Below are 20,045 nucleotides of genomic sequence, written 5' to 3'. Positions count from 1 at the left end.
AGATGAAAGAATTATAAGTTAATGCATAAAATAAAAGTTTTTGGAAATTAAGGGTTTCCGGACCTCTCTTGTTGTTTTAGAACAAGACAGGAGAAGAACACTGAGAAGGAAAGTCAGAGATAGAAGAATACATTCTCTTTTTCGTTTACTTCAATATATACTAGCTGGAGCCGTGATGGGGATAGAGCGTTCGCCTTCCATTGAGGTGAACCGGGTTCGAATCCCAGCGATCGCTGGTTGATTCGAATGCTGCATTCGGCTTGCACCGACCACAGTACTGACGCGCAATATCCTTAGTGGTAGATGGATCATGGGTTAGAGTGCCTTTGCCATCAGGTTAACCGTGCGATATTTTATGGTTTTCTTCCCCATGTAACGCAAATGCGGGTTAGTTCCATCAATAAGTCCTCCTAGAAATGGTTGATTTTTTGAAGAAAAAAACATCTATTTGTATAATGTATAAATTATCTGTCAATAAAATTTCAAATTATTTTTTATTTACAGAAAGTTTCAGTTAATCTTGAATTTGGCGTAACCAGTGGTCGGAAGTAGTGCATTACAAGTAGTGAAACTACAGTATTCGCTACCTTCTTTCGTAGTTTGTAGTGCAGGGGCTACTTTTTTTTGAAAAAGTAGTGTAGTGCGTAGTGAGTAGTGCGATACAATACAATAAAATAGTAGGGAACTATTTTTCCCGGGAACTATTTTTAACGTTAGTGTAAGAACAAAACACAGATCTAACGAATCTTTTCGAATTTGATTGGTACAAATCTTCGCTGATCCATCATTAGATGCAATGAAAATGACCGTCTGACTTCAGTAGACCGTAACAGGAATTATGTATTTAGAATAACTAATAACTCGTGAAAATTTAATATTATTTCAAAGGAAGGGAACGTATTTTCGATGTGTTTAATTTCTTAGAGGAAATAAAATTGCATTAAACAATTAAAAAATTTCGAGTATTTGATAATTTCACATTTCTGAAATTAAATATTCGCTGTCGAGAAAGACATAAAAAGTTGAAGGTTAAATGAACAAATTCGAAAAAAAAAATGCTTTGGCGAAACAAACTGGCTCATGTAAACACAATTATTCTCTTACGTAAGTTTGTCTTCTTAAAGTAGTGAAGTAGTTACTACAATTCCAAAGAAGTTCGTAGCCATTACATTAAAAATATGTAATTGCATTTGTAACTACATTTGTAACAAAGTAGTTGTAGTAAACTACAAAAATAATGTAGTTTTTCCTACCACTCGCCTCAACTTTCTGTTCTATTATTTTAAAACTACCTAAGAGAGCTGCTGATTTGATTACATTATCATTATACTCAAAATTGATTCTGACAATAGTTTACAAATGCTGATATTTTAATTTCCTTTTTTACTTAATATTTAAAAAAAAGAGGAATAAAAGGATGCTCTAAAGAATTAAGTAATTGAGAAATAAAGTATACGAGAGTAAATAAAAATGCTTACATTTTCAAAATGAAATATTTTTCTCTTTCTAACTTGAATATAAATAGAATAAATAATAGAAAACAAGAAGAAAAGCAAATATTTTAGTACTTTGCATTTCTATATCGGTTTAAAAAAGATATATTTGCTGAAATTACTTATTTCCCTATATTTCAAAAAAAAAAAATAATAATAATAAATAAATAAAGTAAAATAAATCCAAACTCTTGATGGGATTATTTACTTTTTACATGTAAATATTTCCAATCATGTTTAAAACATATTCGAAAACTTATACGCATATCATTTTTTCGAAAGGAAAAATTCAGTCATATTTTAAAAACATTCGAAATGCTGTAAACACATTCAAAAATCGTTACTGTGTTGCCAGATCGAAAAACACTTTGTTTTTAATTTCATCCACCCGAGAAAGAATTCGAATTCTTTCCTAGAATCTTTTTGAATTAGGTGTATCCCTACTTGGATACAAGGCTAAGACGGCAGTTGATACATTTTTAATGCCCTTCGTCGTCTCGTCCCGCTTTATTTTATTAGTCCCTTTCTTCATATTACTGGAAGGGAATAAGCTTCAAAAAGAGGAAAAATAACTCCGGGCGTCCGAAAAGGGAATTAGATTTTCCCTTTCTAGAAACATATGCCAATGTTTATTTAACCCTTCTTTTTCTTAAAAATTTAGAATTGAAAAACTCATTTCCAAAAAGGTGCTGATATTAGATTTTTGAGTTAAATTCCGTCGGATCCGATGCTTTTATTTCATTAATTGATAAGAGAAAATGGGATGGAGAATATATGTTTGGTGTTATGGAAATTTAGTTTGTATGTAGAGAAATAGATTATATTTAGAAGATATTTATTTTATGTGCCAGACTCCCATGAAATTCAAAATTTTTTAAATTAAATTCTATAGCAAGATAAACAGTAAAAATTAAATTATTGTGCCATTTTCTTAGTGTGCATAGTTAAGGAACGGCATAAAATATAAACTAATAACTTTAATGTTGGTTCGAATAAAAGATGGAAAATTAGAGAAACTATATGCAATGTATAAATGTGCTTGTAGGGCTACACTGTAAAAAAATAGTTAAATTTACAGAAAAAAAAACTATCAGCTGGTGTTCCAGTTGTTGTTTTCGTATCCATAGATTCTCAAGGAACATCGAAAGTCTGTACGATTGCGGCCACCAGTTTCGGTGCCTCTTGACCATAGAGATTAGATCTTAGGTTGTCCTCAAGTGGCAACTTTCCCAATTTCAGAAAATATGTTCTGAGTGTTAACATGAAATCCGGGCATTGAACGTATGCCCTGGTCTTGTCTGAAAGAATCTTCATCCCTCTGAAGTGATTGGTTCTAAGTTTTGCTATAACCAATATCATTTTTGATTGGTTGGTTGGTTGGTTCTAATGTCACTTGCCACACGAGCAAGCCTGATTGGTGAAACCGAGCAAATTTAAGGCAGAGTGTGCGATTCTTGTTTTTCAGTGGCGCCATCTATGGCCAAGAATTCGAATTCTGCCACATCATACGTCGCACCTGTTTATAAGGCGGACCCATTCATTCATCCACAGATCGTAATTTTGATCTGAATCAGAGAATGATCGGTCTCCAATCCAGTACCCCCAGAGTTATTGATTTGTTATGGGAACATGGAGGACTTTGCAACTCGACAGAATTTTAACGTGCATCAGTCACCAACTACACGGGGGAGTCTTCGGCCGGCGGGGTTCGAACCCACGAACTCTCGGACAGGGGTCCAGCGCTCTACCGACTAAGCTATAACGGTCCATCATTTTTCTGGGCTAGTTAAATTGAGTGACAATAGGCTTAATTTAATTTCTAAATCTTAAAGGTGTGAGGTTGAAATCTGTTTTTAGCTATTGCGTGGTGTTCCAACATAAAACCGTTTCTTTCGCAGAAAAATACTGCTTTTTAAAAATTGACTTCTTTAGACATATAAGTACTGTTATTATAACAAAAAGCTCTGCTGCTTTAACAAGCAAACTCTATAAGATTACTACGTACCTTTGAAGTCGGTTAGAATTCATACGACCTATCGACGCTGGGGTTTGAACTTGGATCTTCTTATTAGACGGCGAGTGATCTGTCTCCTGAGTTCTGAGCTGCCTAGATTGTAATTTTCGCTATGGGGAAAAATCTTCAACTGCCTTTATCTTAAATGTTTTATTTAAATGATGCTTAAGAGTAAAAGTATTTAAAACTACAGTTACCTACCCTTGTGAAATGGTCTGGTAACCTAACTTACCTGAAAACTATATAAAAAAAATATAATATAATATAAATATTTGTTTAAAAAAATAGAGCAGGTACACAAAATAATCGAGGAATGATTTCAAAAACTCGAATTAGAAGTGACGGTTCTTAGACTCGAATTAGAAACCGTTTATGGTTAGGGGGAAAAACTGTTGAAACCCACTGTAAACGGTCAAATATTCTGAGAAAGTCAGTAAGAAAATGGAACTTTTTACATTTCAAAACGAATAACGGCTAAAAACCGAAAAAGATATGTATTTTTCTTAAAACAGTTTTTTTCTGAAAAAAATATGTTTTCTGCGGAAATTATAATTATTTTTTACAGTAATACATTGATGTATCTTAAATATCGATATTTTTAATATTTCGATAACGACATTTCATAGCACCATGATGTTTGACTGTAATCTAGTATACGATAATTATTATAAACAAAAATAATTTTCAAATAACAGCATGATAATCCTGAAGTGATAATAACTGAAAACAATAAGTATCAAGTCTGATGTAATAGTTGTAATTATTAGCAGCAGTGTTATCGTGAGTGTTCTACTTTTATAACTAATTTTTATAGTTAAAAATATTTTTTAGTGATTTAAAGGAAAAAAGAATATATAGTTTTTCCTTTAATATAAGAAATATCGAACTTATCGAAATTTAAAACGATATATCGTGATATTAAATTTCTAGTATCTCTCACCGCTAGTTATTAGTCACAATTTATATCTTTGTTGGTTATCTAAACAGTAAGTAATAGTAAGTATTTGAAGTCTTCAAAAATATACAGAATTTCTTTAAATCATTTTTTGTTCAAGATTATATTAACAAATAGTTATTTTTTAAATTTTCTAAAAGTTTAAACTTGAAAAACAATTTTTTTTTTACTATTTTTCTAAGTTATGAGATTTATTAAATCCAGAAAATTATAATGATAAGTTTTGCCGACAATATAGTAATATGGTGATATAGTGATATGCGAAAATTGAAATGCAATTTTTTTTTAAATTTTGGAAAATTGATATAGTGATATACGAAAATTGAAATTGGTGAGTAGATCATTAGCCCGAGCCTCTATAGAAAGTGGTGTTAGAATATCCAACATAACCTCAATTAGCAAAGTGTCACGGTGTAAAAAATCATATACACCGGCACGCAGTTTTAGAGCAAATCCTGAAATGCAAACATTGCTTTGCAATTGACTTAACTTTGCAAAAGTCATTCTGAACCATCCATGATTCACTCTTTACATTGCTAAGAAATTTTCGTTTTATTCAAGGAGATGACCGTTAAGACAGATGTGACAGGTATATCACATACTTCCTTCTTTTAGGAAAAAAAGCAGAGTACCTGTAATTAGTAGAATGTTCAAACAACATATTTCAAAATAAGCAATTACAGCACATCACCTGTGATTGTAGCGAACTTAATCAAAATTAGTAGAGTGTTTCAATTACGGCACAGTAACCGTAATTATAGCGAGCCTCATCTAAATTAGTAGAGTGTTACAACTATAGCACTCTACACATAATTCTTGAGAACTTCATTAAAATTAGTAGAGTAGCCTGTTAACTTATACAACCAACTTCCTTCTTTAACCAAAAAGCCCAGATGCTATAAGTGTAAAGAACCTAGGCAAAATTAACAGAATTAAACGTTAATTTATGGGGTTATTGAATAAAGCATCTTAATCTTCTTTCTCTCAAAGGTCAGAGATTCGAACCTAGCTGGCCCCAAACAATATCTCGCTCTCACTCCTTCTTTATTGGTGACCACTGACAACAAACACGCAATTCTCTTATTTCTCAACCGATGGCAGAACTTCACTATTTTACTTCATTCCAAGTTTCACTTTGATTCGACAAACAAACCACCTGGGGCTCGAACAACGTCAAGGCCGAACTGAAGATAACTTTTAATAGCGTTTTGTTTACGGTAAGAGACCATAGATTTTACGACATACCCCTGTTGTTTTAGTATATAGGACCGCTACTAAATTATGCTAACAATAATGAACTAAATTTAACTTCTTTACGGAAAATCTCAATTGTGATGAGAGTTGAAATATTCACATTTCAACAAAAAAGACAAAAACAAAACACCGAAGATTTTTTTTTTATTAAAAAAGATTTTACTTTTCTGCATGTAATTACTACGTAAACACTTTTTTTTTTTTGAAAATTGCAGTTAACAAGCTTTGCATTTTCACTACTAATCCGTTTTAAACTGAAAATAGTAGTACATAATAGTTAGTCTTTTGCCAAAAACTATTTTACAAGATTCAGCAACAATAACGAAATAAAGCTGCTTAAAAATTCTTATCTACTTATAGCAAATATCCCAACGACAGCATTACAAAAAGTCTTATTAATATAAATGAGATAGTTAATTGGAAAATATATTTTAAATTAAACAAGGAAAGAAAACAGCTATTTGTCGCTTTTCAAACACTATTAAGCCATTGGCAATGTTTCATTTCGTATATAGCTGGAATTTCCTCTCTAATCCCTCATTACTTTTAAGCTAAGACAAACTAATTTAGAATATTCATGAAGAGAAAATTACACATATTTAAAAGATATTTGTCCATTAAGACTTTTCTAAATTTCAGTCATTAGTCCTACAGCTGTGAATTCAAGTCTCATTAAGATTGAGATTCTTTGTCGACTGCTTTTCAAATCTTTTACATTATGAAAGGAAGAATTAGGTTCTTAAAATTTAACACTTTTAAAACGTTAACGTTTAATTTCGGTAAGAATATTCGCTTGCATATTGTATAATTTTCGTTCAGACTTAAATATACGTTGTTGTATTTTAAATCATTTTGTTATTAAAAAATATACTGGAATTCATAATGCGTTTTGAATGCTTTTCCCAACTATTCTCTCTCTCTCTCTGTATATACACTCTAAAACAAAAAAATCGACTCACCAAGAAGGAAATGTCCGATTGAAACGATAGGAAGATAGGAAGACAATGTACAGAATAGTAAATGATTAAAATTTCAGAGCAATTGAATAATTTATTGCAGAGTTACAGTAACAAGTTCGATAAGGTGTTGACCCGCCTCTAGCCTGGATACAAGCTGCCACACGGCGTGGCATAGACCGATAAAGCTCCCGGATGGTCTCTTGCAGTATTTCCTGCCAAATTCGATCCAATTGTCGAATGAGGTCATCAACATTCCGTGCCAGATGCAATCGCCTTCCCATCATATCCCAGACATGCTCGATGGGAGAGAGATCTGGTGATCTGGCAGGCCAAGGAAGAGTTTGACAAGCTTGCAGACAGTTCATAGCATTACGTGCCGTATGTGGTCTGGCATTGTACTGCTGACAAACCAGCCCAGGGCGCTGCAAAAGGAACGGTAGCAAAACAGGTCTTAGGATGTCGTCGACGTACCGCTGTGCAGTAAGTGTACCTCAAATGACGACCAAAGAAGTCCAGCTGCCAAAGGAAATGGCACCCCAGACCATAATGCCTTGTTGAGGGCCGGTGTGGCGTGCAATAGTGAAGGCAGGATCCCCCCTCCACCCTGTGCGTCTCCAAACACGTATTCGATGATCATCAGTACACAGTTGGAAGCGAGATTCGTCGCTAAAGACTATACGGCCCCAGTCGGCATCATTCCAGCCTGATCGAGCGTCGATTTTGCGCGTCTTAGTGCGTTCTTGGTGCGTCGATTTTTTTGTTATAGAGTGTATATAAATAATGAGCACAATGAATTATCTGTGGTTTAAAACAGACAAAGAAGCTTAAATATTTGAAAAAATACCATAGTATTTTAAAATACCACAAAATTGGTGAAATTTTTAAAATCAATAAATTATTTGCTATTTTTGGCTCAGTTTTATGCATCCAACCAATACAACGATAGAGAAACTTCTCAAATGTTAAAATATTCGATAAGAAATGCTTTTTATTTTCAGAACATTTATATCATTATCATGGGGCATACTGACTAAAGATTTACAGAACTTAACTTGGCAGTAATGATTACACAGAAATGTGTTAAGAGCTTTTCCTCTATTACTACATATAAAAATCGACGTATGTTCTTTTTCAAAGCACGGAAAAATGGCAGCACTCTTGCCTAATTGATTTTAGCACCATGCTACAGTAAAAAGCTTAACTACTAGTTAGGCTGATATGTTTATTGTTTTATTTCATTATTTTTAATTAAATATATAAAACTAACTGTAAACGTTTGATTATTTGCTTTACTTTAGTTCTATAAAATGCTTCGATATTAATAGTTTAAGTATACCATGTGTTAATCACACACACATGACATATTTCAAAATTAAATTAAAGTTTGTTTAAAGAGTTTTAAATTTTCACCTTTTTTCTTATTATTAATCTTATATCAATGTTGAATAAAATACATATTTATATGAATGACAACTACCGTTAATCCATTTATACTAGTAGATGAATAAAAAAAGTGATACTAAAGCTGTTTTTATTCTTTTCTCTTGTTATAGTAGGATTTATCAATAATTTTTATTTTAATGAAGGGAAAAACTCAAGTTTAGAACTATAAATCACAGAGAAATATTATTCATTTAAACATCAAATATAATCGAATAAAGGTGAACGAAAACTCCAAATTTTAAACCTTAGAATGTCAACTATTCAAATCTACAGTATCAACTAACCGTTTTCTTTTAGTGTGGCTAGAGGGTGCAACGGCAATTTGGGTGAAGAGAAACTACAAGTAAAACTTCGTGATGACGTCAGAGTGAAGTCATGAATAACTTACAAACTCATATCAGTTATAAAAATATCTTCTTAATTGTTAAATCATTTAATTTTATGCGATGACATAGTTTTAGAAAAACAACCTTAAACCTAGTCTTTTTAGTAATGCAATTTGATTTCTTCATAGTAGAAGCTGTAAGCAAGTAGTAACTTAGTAACGAAGTTAAAAATGTGAAAATTTAAAATAAAAAAAATTAAGATAGCTGTTTCTGTAAAATAAACAAACATTATCATCGGTGACAAAATTACACACAAAGGTAAAACTATTAGAAAGTCAATGAGAAAACATTTTAATTTTCATTACATTTAATATTAAGCTACAAAATGCAGAGAAAAATGAGAAGAAAAATAACTGAAAAGTATTAAAATAAATTATTTTATGTGTTTCATAAATTTCAGATATTTATTTATTTATTTATTGCGTTCAGAAATGGTCAAAATTCCTTTTATAGTAGCATAACGACTGTTAATCTTTAGTGTTCTTGAAATCGTTCACTTTATTATGAAATAACAGCAACAGATAAATCACTTTCTGTAGAAATATATAAGTATCAGAGAGAGATAGTGTTCTTCAAACTGTTTTTTGCTTATTGCACCTTTGTGTCTACAAACTTTATAAATCTGTTGATGAATTTATTTTTAACACTCTAAAAAAAAGTATAAAACTAAAATTTATAGCATAGGTAACATAGAAAAGGTTTTTTTATACAGTATAAAAACATGCTAGCACTCCTTACAGTTGTCTAAACATTAAATCTAAGTTAAATACACTTCCTGAGACAAACAGAAAAAAAACAGTGACTACTAGGAGCGTAAAAAACAAACAGAGCATGTAAATACTGTAACACCGACAAAGCAAAAGAACTAAAAAAATTAAGCTCGTAACAAAACAAATACATTCTATTAACCCTAATGAATTAGATCTAGAATTCAGTCTGCCATTGGCGATGCATTATCGCTTTACTAGCTGACAATGGGCATGGAGCCAAGAAAAAGCGTTTAACGTTTTTTTTTTTGTTTTTTTTTTATTTATTCACTTATTTAATTTTTTTTTCTTTCAACACAGGGTGTTATGATTACATTTTCCTTCTTATTTTCCATTATATTTCAATGCGATTGCCAAATTTACTGGAAATAAACTCTGGCACTCTTTGAAGGTTGAAGCATCAAATGCAGCATTTTTCTCCGAGTTAAAGATTATTTGAGAGTAATTTATCAGAAACGTTAAGGTAACGTTTTTTTTCCCTCCTTTAAATGAAAAATAAATTTTTTGGCATGGTTTAGCAATATTTTCGACTCGGTTTATGTGTTAATGTAATGAACTTATGTACTTAAAGTTTTCATGCTGGTTAGCTTTCACAAGATTATAACACTGTTTAGAATTGTATGAAAAATGAGTGTTCATGAATTTCAATAAAATTTAGAATAATTTTTTAAAACATTTTCTGATTTTTCTAATATCTTATGTCTTCTGCTTAATATTTATTAAGCTAATTAAATAAAAATAATATTTTTTGTGCAACTCTTCAAACAGTAACATAAATTTCATTAATGCTTAAACTCCAGAATATTTTAATCTCTTTACAGTATCATATAAAACTAATTAAAAAAGCATATTTGGTTTCTTTATAGTATTGTGTACATAGTATTTAACTGAAAAAATATAAGGTTTTGACTTTTATGAGCTTCCCTTTTTGAAAGTATACAAACAATTAGTCCTTAATTTGCTTCAGTATAGTAAAAATATTAAATAAAGTAATAAAAAATGATCGATATTAAGTTTCATTTCTTACACATTCATTTTTTATCAATATTATTTCATATTAAATATTTATAAATATTTTTATTGTACTTTAGTTTGTACACGAGGAAAAAAATTCTGTTAAAATTAGTGTAATGTAGGTTAATGACATTTCTGGTAAAGAAAAAATCCATAATTCAGGTGATTTAAACCAAAATAAGCGGTATTTACAAAATTCATTTGGTAATTTTTCGGTTCATATGATAACGGTCTACCTCAAATTCTAGTCTTCAAAATTACGGATCTTTTTACCACACATTTAGTAAAATATACAAAACTGAAAAATAAATTTAACCGAGGAAATAGTTTTTATGCTATGCTCTAAGATATCATCTAAAAAATTACCGAGCTTTTTGGTGTTCTCGTAGAACCAGAAACACATACATTTTTCCATTTTCTGGTATTTTCGAAATTTTTTTTCTTAGATTTTGCAGAAAAATACATTTGAAAAATCAATACCTTTAACTTTTGTAGTTCGATATTTCCATTTTCATCTCCGATTTCTTAAAGAATTTTTCTGTTGTAGAGAATTTTGTTTAAATCAGGATTAATTTTTTTTGCTGAATACATTACAGACCGAAAGATCATTAACATGCTTTTTAAACGATATTCATTCGTAAAAAAAATAGCAAATTTGTTGACTACTCTGAACTAATTCTTTTTTAAAGATTATGTACTGAGACTTTTTCAACCAAACTAAGAAACTGTATTTTATTAACAACTATAAGCACACGGATTTAATTAAATTCTGCTTTTCTTTTATGAAAATTATAATTTGAATTTATAGATAATTAATTTTCAAATTAAAAAATAAACTAATTATATAAATTTTCAAAGCAAGAGCATTTTAAACTTTAACCCTTTGACACATCTGAAACACCTGTGTCACTTTTAAATACTTCTTCTAGCGCTCCAATTGCAAGCAAACATGTATTTTGGTATTTTTTATTTATGAAAAAAAGTCCAACAGTATCTAAAAAAATCTGTTACATTACCAGAATTATATATTTGTACTAAAATATAAAATCAAAAGAAAACTAGTTCGAAATATTATTTTTTCCCTCTATTCAAAAATTTATCAATTTAAAAAAATAAGGCAAATTTTGTAAATTAAAAGTAAATTAATAATAATAAATGCATAATTGTTTCCATTAGATCTAAACTGCAAATAGCAAATTTGAAACTTATTGTTTGGAAGTGAGCCGTGTTAGGAAAATTTTACCGTTAATCCAGAAAAAAGACACCGGAGTTTCCTGCTGTATTTCATAACAATAAATATTTCATAATCGCATTGTAGCCATCAACAGCAGTTATTTATCCATTCTATTTTTGTCATTTATAACAGTTTTCTAAGAAATTGTAATTCAATATGAATATGATACACGTTTGATATCATACACACTGATTATGATACAAGTTTATAAACAAATAAGATGCAAGTAACAAATAAGAAGAAAACAAATAAGACGCAAATATTAAACAAATAATAATAATTCTATCTTTAAGCTAATGAATATGGAATCCAAAAATGTTGAATTAAAATTCTGCATTTCATTAACATATTTTTCAGTTGTGCAAAATGGAATAAAACTTACTAGTAGGTAGGGTCAACACCCTGTTCGCTAATGCTCCCCTACCCTATTTAAAATTTTTAATAAAAAATAATATTGATATAAAAAATTTATTAACTTGTAATAAATGACATGAAATAGAAAACCTTTAGAAACAATACAATAATTATGCTTTTAAAAACAATCCATACGGCATAACTGATATGAACGCTTTCTTCTACTCTTTGAGCACTCTCTTTTTATTACTATAGTTTAAAAGTGTAACAGTACAAACTCTATTTTCAATGAATAACAATAATAATGAATAAAATTATAATTGTATTTATTGCATAAGTATAATTAAAACATGATCTAGAACACTGTTTATACATGATCTAGAACACTAGCATAAGTATAATTAAAACATTATCGACTCTCGGTGACTGAGTGGTAGCGCTTCGCTCTCCCATGCCACAGGTCCTGGGTTCGATCCTCGCACCGGGCAAGGTTGACGCATCCTTTCATCCCTTAAGTGGGTCGATAAATGAATACCAAGCATGCTTGGGAACTAAACACTGGAGGTTCCGCGTTTGGTTGACCACCTGACTGGAACATCTGCTCCTGCACCCCAGAGCTCAAGGTCAGGAAAACTGAGATGGGCGCAGTAGGCCTTGGCTCTCTATGGGCTGTTGTGACACTGAGTTTAGAGTTTAGAACACTGTTTGTTGAACATCTGAGCTATTCGCTTTTAGCCTTTCAATTCTTCCTAACTTATAGAACAGTTTGTTTCAGCTTTTCGTTGTAAATGCGAGAAAAGAAAATTCATTCAGAAACTTATAAGCATATACGTTTACGCTTTCATACTTATGGCAGTTCACACACTTGATATTTCACTTTCAATTGTTATTTCAGTTCAATATCTTTTTTCAAGCAAGATTTTAAGGCCACAAAAACTGCTCGTGCCAATTGTACTGTGTATTGAGAGGATGCTATTGAGGAATGAAGATTTCCTGATTGGTATGCCGAATTAAATAAATTGAATTTTTGAACCCAAAAGCGCAATTCTTTCTGACTGTCCAATTGAGTTTGTTGAAGAGTGATTAAGCCATCTTTTGCACAAATATTCGCGCCAAACAACAAAAGAAATGGCAGAAAAAAGGGCATATTTCAATACACTTAACGTATAAAAAAAAAGGCGGGAACTTAGTTGGCAACCCAATAGTAATTAATTTGCAGTTGGTCCCTTTCAAATTTTCCGCTGAGTTTTGATTCTGTCATCTCTAACCTTACCGAAATATTCTTCATCACGAACTGAGTGCAAAAACACGTGACCACCAGACGCACTTGCGAAAAAATTTCGTCCAAGCACGCTTCAAGCTTCTTCAACAAGTCGGGATATAATTTTTTCCTACGTTGCCTATTATATTCTTTATTTAATTCGTTTCTTTTTTTCCCCTTAAGATCTTGACGTTTTATCTTTAAAAATAGTTTTGAATTGAGGAAAAATATTACTACTTCAACATTTCCTTTTTTTTTCCTGAACACCCATCAAAAATATTCAGGTATGAAGAGTTATTAATGTTCGCGATATTTTTAATGGAAATCGGGGGAGTTGTAACTTTTTTTTCTTTCTTTTTTTTAAACTTGTAACACAGTTAAATATAACGGAGGGATGTAAAAATATCGCGGTTGTTTTTGGCTTGGCTTTCTGACAGGTAGTTTCCACGTTTTGTTCGTTTTGATTTTTTTCCCGCTGCTTTTCACATGAAAAATATAAAGGTCGTTTTGCTTGTCTTCTTGTTTGGAATGGCCATGACATTTCCCCACTCCGGTGTCGAGCAAACAAAATCCAGAAGATCTCAGGAAGTTGGAGGAATGTTTATTTTCGAGAGAATTTATCAGTGTATTCGAAATCATATTCGTTGTCGAAAGTCTCGTGTATTTTAAATTATATTTTCTGCTTAGATGTGAGGTTTTCAAAACTCAACAAATAAAAGCTTTTAGTTTTCTTTTTTTTTCTAAATTTATTGTTAGTATACGCATTTGTGTTGTATAAAAGAATCAAAGCAATATCGAAAATAAACACATAGAAGTTTCAAACCCATTACTGCTATTACTTTATAATGGGGATATTTCCGTATCGTGATCTGTCACGCCAACTACTATCGCCAAGGTGCCAAATAGATTTTTAACTTGAAAATTTAAAAAAAAAAAACGTAATTAAAGTCAATAAGAACAGTCGGTTATTATTAATAGTAATAGGTCAATACTAATAATAACCAAATAAGCCGGTTAAAAGGATTAATTTATGCGAATTTATAACATTAACCGGTTATTATTAATAATAACCAATGAAGTTTGGTCAATGTCATTCTTTCGCGTTTTTATTGGGGATATTTCCGTATCGTGATCTGCCACACAAGCTACAATAGCAAAGGCGACAAATTAATTTTAAGTGAAAAAGAAATTAAAAACTAATAAAAAACGTGTCGATGTTATTCCAGGGGTTACAAGCATATATGGCAGTACTTTTACTTTCGTTACTTGTACCGCCGGTACAAGTAAAAAGTACGTACTTTTACTTGTACTTCGTTACTTTTTAAATTTAGTACTTTTACTTGTACTTTCGTTACTTTTTTTAGGAAAAAGTACAAGTATTTGTAACGGAAATGTTGAATGAAATCGTTACTTTTTTCTAAAACTCGGTAAGCTTTCTAAAAGAAAAAAAAAATTTAAAAAAAAAAAAAAAAAAATACTGTCAAAATGCAATTATTTTGCAAAATGAATAAAAATATTAATTTTGAAGTTATTTTCATTCATTTTCGAGTTTTATGCATTTGTTTAATACATTTTAAATAAAAAGATGTTGGATTTTGTTATTACGTTTTTCAATTTTCTTTTTGGACTCACTAATAATACATTTTTGTCTTAATACATTTTTTACTAAATACATTTTTACCTAGTATATTTTTTACTAAAACTATGTTTATGCCCGACCTTGTCAAACAACGCCCAGTCAAATATCTAAGAACTTCGGAACTATTTGTGCTACTGAAAACTATTATAATTACTATTTCAACTCTTGAAAACTCGAAGGTATTAATTTAGCCGCAGATACTAAAATTCGTTTACAAATTTTAATTATTCCGTTTGGCAGAAATGTTCGGAAAATGATTTTCTCGCATGACTTTAGCATTAGCCATTGTTACAAATAAAACTGTAGACTGTTCTGTTTCAACTTATACTGATGCACATTCAATTATTTTTTATTAGCTCAAAGATCACAAAGCTATCTGAAACCCCTTGCTTGCTTTGTTTATGTTTGTGCTTTTAAAACGCGTTTCTATAGAGTAAAACAATTTGAAATTAGTGATAATTTAAATAAATAAAGATAATAAACTAAAAATTAAAATCAATAGATAAAATTGCTTTTTCGTACAAATCCATAAAAAGTTTCATATTAAAATTATACTTGATTTTAAAATTATATTATACGATTATATCATAAAATTATATTATAATATTCCTCCGAATTTAAAAATAAATTAATGTCCATAATTTTCAAAATTAAAAATAATTAAATAAATAAAACCAATTTTGCAAAACCATTGAAGAACATAAGAATATTATTCAATAAAATTTTAGGTTACTTTGAATTTTCGATTTCCTAGAAATGTACTTTTAAATCGTTACTCTTTTTGTTTAGTACTTGTACTTTTACTTGTACTTTTACTCGTTACTTTTTAAAATAAGAACTTTTTACTTTTTACTCGTTACTTTTTTTAAAAATACTTGTACTTTTACTCGTTACTTTTTAAAAGTAACGTTGCCATATATGGTTACAAGTTATATCTTTCGACTTCCTTTCTCGCGGGCTGCTGCCCCGTAAGTTGCCAGGACTTGCGATTATTCTGCCACAGATCACGATACGGAAATCTCCCCTTTATTAGTACTATTTCCTTATTGATTAATTTATTTATTTATTTATCAACTTATTTCACATAAGATAGCTAATTATGCACTGAGAAGAATTCTTGCAAAAAAAGGAGACCATATTTTCACAGCGAAAATATTTCTGATTTTAAAAAAAATTAAGGTATTCAAATGTCTTCTTCTAACAGATAACGGATTTTACATTCTTTATGTTATTTAACGGAGAATAACAGATGCGGACAAATCAACGATTTTCTTATTTATTGAATATTTTTTCTCTCATTTTATTCATTAAAATGTATCGAACTTAGTTAACCGAACTGAAAACTTCAAGGTTGTCAGCATTTTTAAAATTGAAACTTAAAATTTGAAAAACTTTAAACTTTAGAAAAGTTTTAAGAAAGCTCACAACCTAAACATTTAAAACTAATATGTTAACTATGTCAGTTAATATGTTAGCTATATATTAAGTTATTATGCACTGAAAATATTTTCTTGCAAAAAAAAAACTATATTTGCACAGTAAAAAGCATTTCTGATTTAAAAAATAAATGAATAAATAAAAATAAAATACTACGAAAGTTTTAACAACTAACAACAAAATTTAAGGTATTCAAAGGTCTTCATCAGACAGATAACGCATTTTATTACCTCTATATTAACTTACGGAGAATTTATACATCAATGATTTTCTTATTTATTCAGTAAATTGATTTTATTTATGAATTGCTCGTTTGATTTTATTCATGAAAAGGTATTCTATTCAACCTATTTAACTGAATTTAAAACTAAACTGTAAGGCTGTTTGTATTTTTAAAACTTGAACTTTCTTTTTCATTCATTTTCATTAGCTTAATTTAATTTTGGAAAATGCATATTATTTATATTAACAATCACAAAAACTACAGTGGTGTTATATTTTTGCTACACGCTGTATCTTGCTACCGTGGGAAATTTTGTCATCATAAATTAAATTATTTGAAATTTCTTATTTTTTTACTTCATAATTTAAATTTTAATGTGTTACGATTTTTAATTTTTAAGAATATTGTGTTTTAGTACAATTAAAGTCGCAATTTAATCATTTCTGATATCATCCAATTTATTTAGAAATTAAGATCCCTATGGACCTGTCAACTTTTCAAATGTTTTAACTTCATTCATAATCATTTTACATGAATCCAATGCATTAAAAAAAGGTTAATTTGACACAGCTATGCACTAGGGTTTACATGTTTTAAAATAATGTTAGGTACTAGGGCAATTTTATGCTGTTATGTGGCTTTATGTGGCTGTTATGCTGTTATGTGGCTTTAAAACAAAATAAAAATTTTATTTTAAAAAACTCTAATAAATATTTTTTTTATCATTTTCAACATAATACAAATTTTAACATATTCTCTTTTTGTTTTAGATGGAAAATGAAATAATTATTTAAATTTATGAAAATGTTTCTCTGAATCAAAAGTGAGTAAACCATTTAACAATCATTTTTAATGTTTTTAAATAATGTTTCAACGATATCTTTTCAACGACATAACTTAAAAATGAATTTATAAAATTTAAAAATTTCTGTTTAATGGAACAAAACATTAAATTTAAAAAAAAAAGGAGAATATATTCTGATATTACACTATTTAGTCAGTTTTTCTACTTCGTTCTTCATACAATACTGTAGCAAAAATTTATGAGAAGTCTACAATTATTTAAATTAAGAATATCGTAAAATAAGATTCCAATTTTTTTCAAATTTCATATTGTAGAAAAGTGTGTGTAACTTATTTCTAGGTAGCAAATTGTTGCACAATGTACAAAAAAAGTTATGAAGTTAAAAGTTAAAGTTATTCTTTATTTTAATATTTTCAGAAGACGAACGATATTTTTCTCATATGTTACGATAATTTTAAAAAAAATTTCGTTTAAGTAAACAAATAGACATACGCGATAAAAAAAAAACGTGCGTTATTCAAAATCTATTAGAAAGTGAACATCATTAACGATTGCCTCAGGCAAATTTCCATTTATTCTAAAATGGAAGAAAACAGCATGGAGCCCAGAGTTAAAAAAAATCTCCGTAATGCAATGAGGGCAAAAGCGAGAATTTGCGTCTAAGTATTGCACCTTATCAGCAATTCGAAAACATCTCATTAGCAAAACAGAAAAGAACATTGTGCTCCCAATGAGCTAGCTTTTCAATTTCCGCTTTTGCTCTGAGAAAATAGTAACTCCAACTTTAACAGAATGAGATTCCTATTTCAGATTTTTTTCATCGTCTGCTTTACAAACGTTTCAGATTCCTCCGCTCGAAACATTTCATTGCCTTTTCTCTCAAAGCAATAATACTGAAAAGAATATATTTAAGTAAATGCATGACTTGTTGGATTATTTTTTTGCTGAAGTACACGGATGAATAAAAGACGAATCGGTGGAGCATGGATTTTTCTCCAGTCTTTTCATTGTCGGTATTATTTAAAATTTCGTTCCAAAGTTTAGTTATACTATTTTTTAAAAAATTACCATTGGGTTGATTTATTAATTCAGATTCATGTTCTTAATTCACCTATTGGAGCTCTTTCATACGAATTAAATGTAATCAGTTAATTTAAATTATGACATTTACTTTGATATGATTATGTTAATTTATTTCTTATTTACGCAATTGTGAATACTAACATAAATTTGAATGTTAATTAAGTAATTGGGATCAAATTCGTAATGTGAAATTAATGAATATTAATGGCATTCTAAGAATAATAATAATTTAAATCTAACAATAAAAGCAAATGGAATAAAAAAATAGGCGCATTCAGTTTTTAAAATTATTATTTGTAGCACTTTTATTAATTAATAAGGAATTGTGACGTCAATAATGACAATAATCAACGTCAAAATTCGCATGAAAATTCGAACCAAATAATCTAATTTTTTTAAATGTATTAGTTAATTAAAAATTTAACTTCTGATTATTAGTAACTAATTAGCTTTCAATTAATAGAACATTATGATATTAATGCAAAGTTAAGTAATTGGGATCTGTTTCATGTAAGTAAATGAAAAATTAGTGGTACTCTGAAAAAAAGAATTTTAAAATCCAAACGCAAATCAAATCGTTTGCGTAATATATGCAATAAGAATAATTATTAAGCAAATTGCCTGAAACATTTTTTTCAACTAATAAGGTTATTTCTTAAAAAGCCAATAAGACTGTACAATGAAATCAAATTAATCAATGACAAATCAAACAATCTCAGATTTTCTTGAAAGTTTATAAGATTCATATTCTTTAACACAGTAAATTCACGTATAATTTAGAAAAAAAAATCTAATTTTCCTACCATTTATTTGAAGGAAATTAAGTAAACTTCTTAATAAGAAATTGTTTTATAATTCAATCTCAGATCTTCCAGAAAATTCTAACGATTCATATTCTTTGGCATTCTTAAGTCACATCTAATTTTCAAAAAGTTTTTGAATTCTAATTTTTCCTCTCGAATTTAATGAAATTTGATTAATTGTTTATTAAAAAATTAATTTTACTAATTTTACTTATTAATATTTAATTCTTCAGACAATTTTTCCCAATTATAAGGTTCTGTCTCAGCTAACAAGTCTTTTAACCTAATAATGTTAGATTTTTTTCAAACCTTTTGGAAATTTATTCTCTTTACTATACTAGCAAGATCTAATAAAAAATTCTCATTTTTGCTTTGTTATGATCTTATAAATTTAGGTTAATAATCTAATAAAAAATGAATTTCTAGTTATTTATAACAACTAATCAGACACCTTTTTGAACTTAAAAAGCCAATAAGTCTCTAAACTTAAAAATGCCAGTTCTTCTTCAAATCTTGATGATTAATGCTCATCAAATTTTCGAGGAATTCCTCATTCTAATCTAATAAAATCGGATTATTTTTCAATTGAAAATTAATTTTAAAAAAATACATTTGAAAATGATATTATAAAATAGTTGAAATCGAACATTAAAATTCTTTAATCATAAACTAAAAATATCAAAAATTGCTCAGAATTGAAAAAAATTATTTTTCTACAGTGTATCATAACTTTTTGAGCCTTATCCATTTCCAACAATATATTCTATGAACAAAATCAAAAAAATTATTTAAAAAAATATTATTCAAGAATTTATTTCCATAATGCATCGTAGAAAGAAGTAAAGAAAGAAAACTCTTTTCCACTTGTCAAACACATATAGCGTTAAGTTTCAAATTGTCATAAGTCGAAAATGCCTCATT

The 20,045-nt window shown here is 29.2% G+C and overlaps 1 protein-coding gene across 3 annotated transcripts in view; it reads left to right on the top strand.

Annotated features, from left to right (window-relative positions):
- The window catches only part of LOC107436783 (teneurin-m), a 579,494-nt gene that overhangs the window by 296,673 nt on the left and 262,776 nt on the right, over nt 1-20,045 (top strand). For all 3 annotated transcript variants that reach the window (XM_043049130.3, XM_087159056.1, XM_087159061.1), the window contains one exon: nt 17,204-17,256. The gene's annotated coding sequence lies outside the window, so the exon portion shown is untranslated. The remainder of the gene's footprint in view (nt 1-17,203; nt 17,257-20,045) is intronic.

The sequence above is a fragment of the Parasteatoda tepidariorum genome, chromosome 1 (genome assembly GCF_982258835.1).
Source record: "Parasteatoda tepidariorum strain Cologne lab strain chromosome 1, Ptep-v5.0, whole genome shotgun sequence".
Taxonomy (NCBI): Eukaryota; Metazoa; Arthropoda; class Arachnida; order Araneae; family Theridiidae; genus Parasteatoda; species Parasteatoda tepidariorum.
The sequence above is the reverse complement of the archived record's forward strand: the minus strand, read 5'-3'. Positions and strand labels throughout refer to the sequence as shown.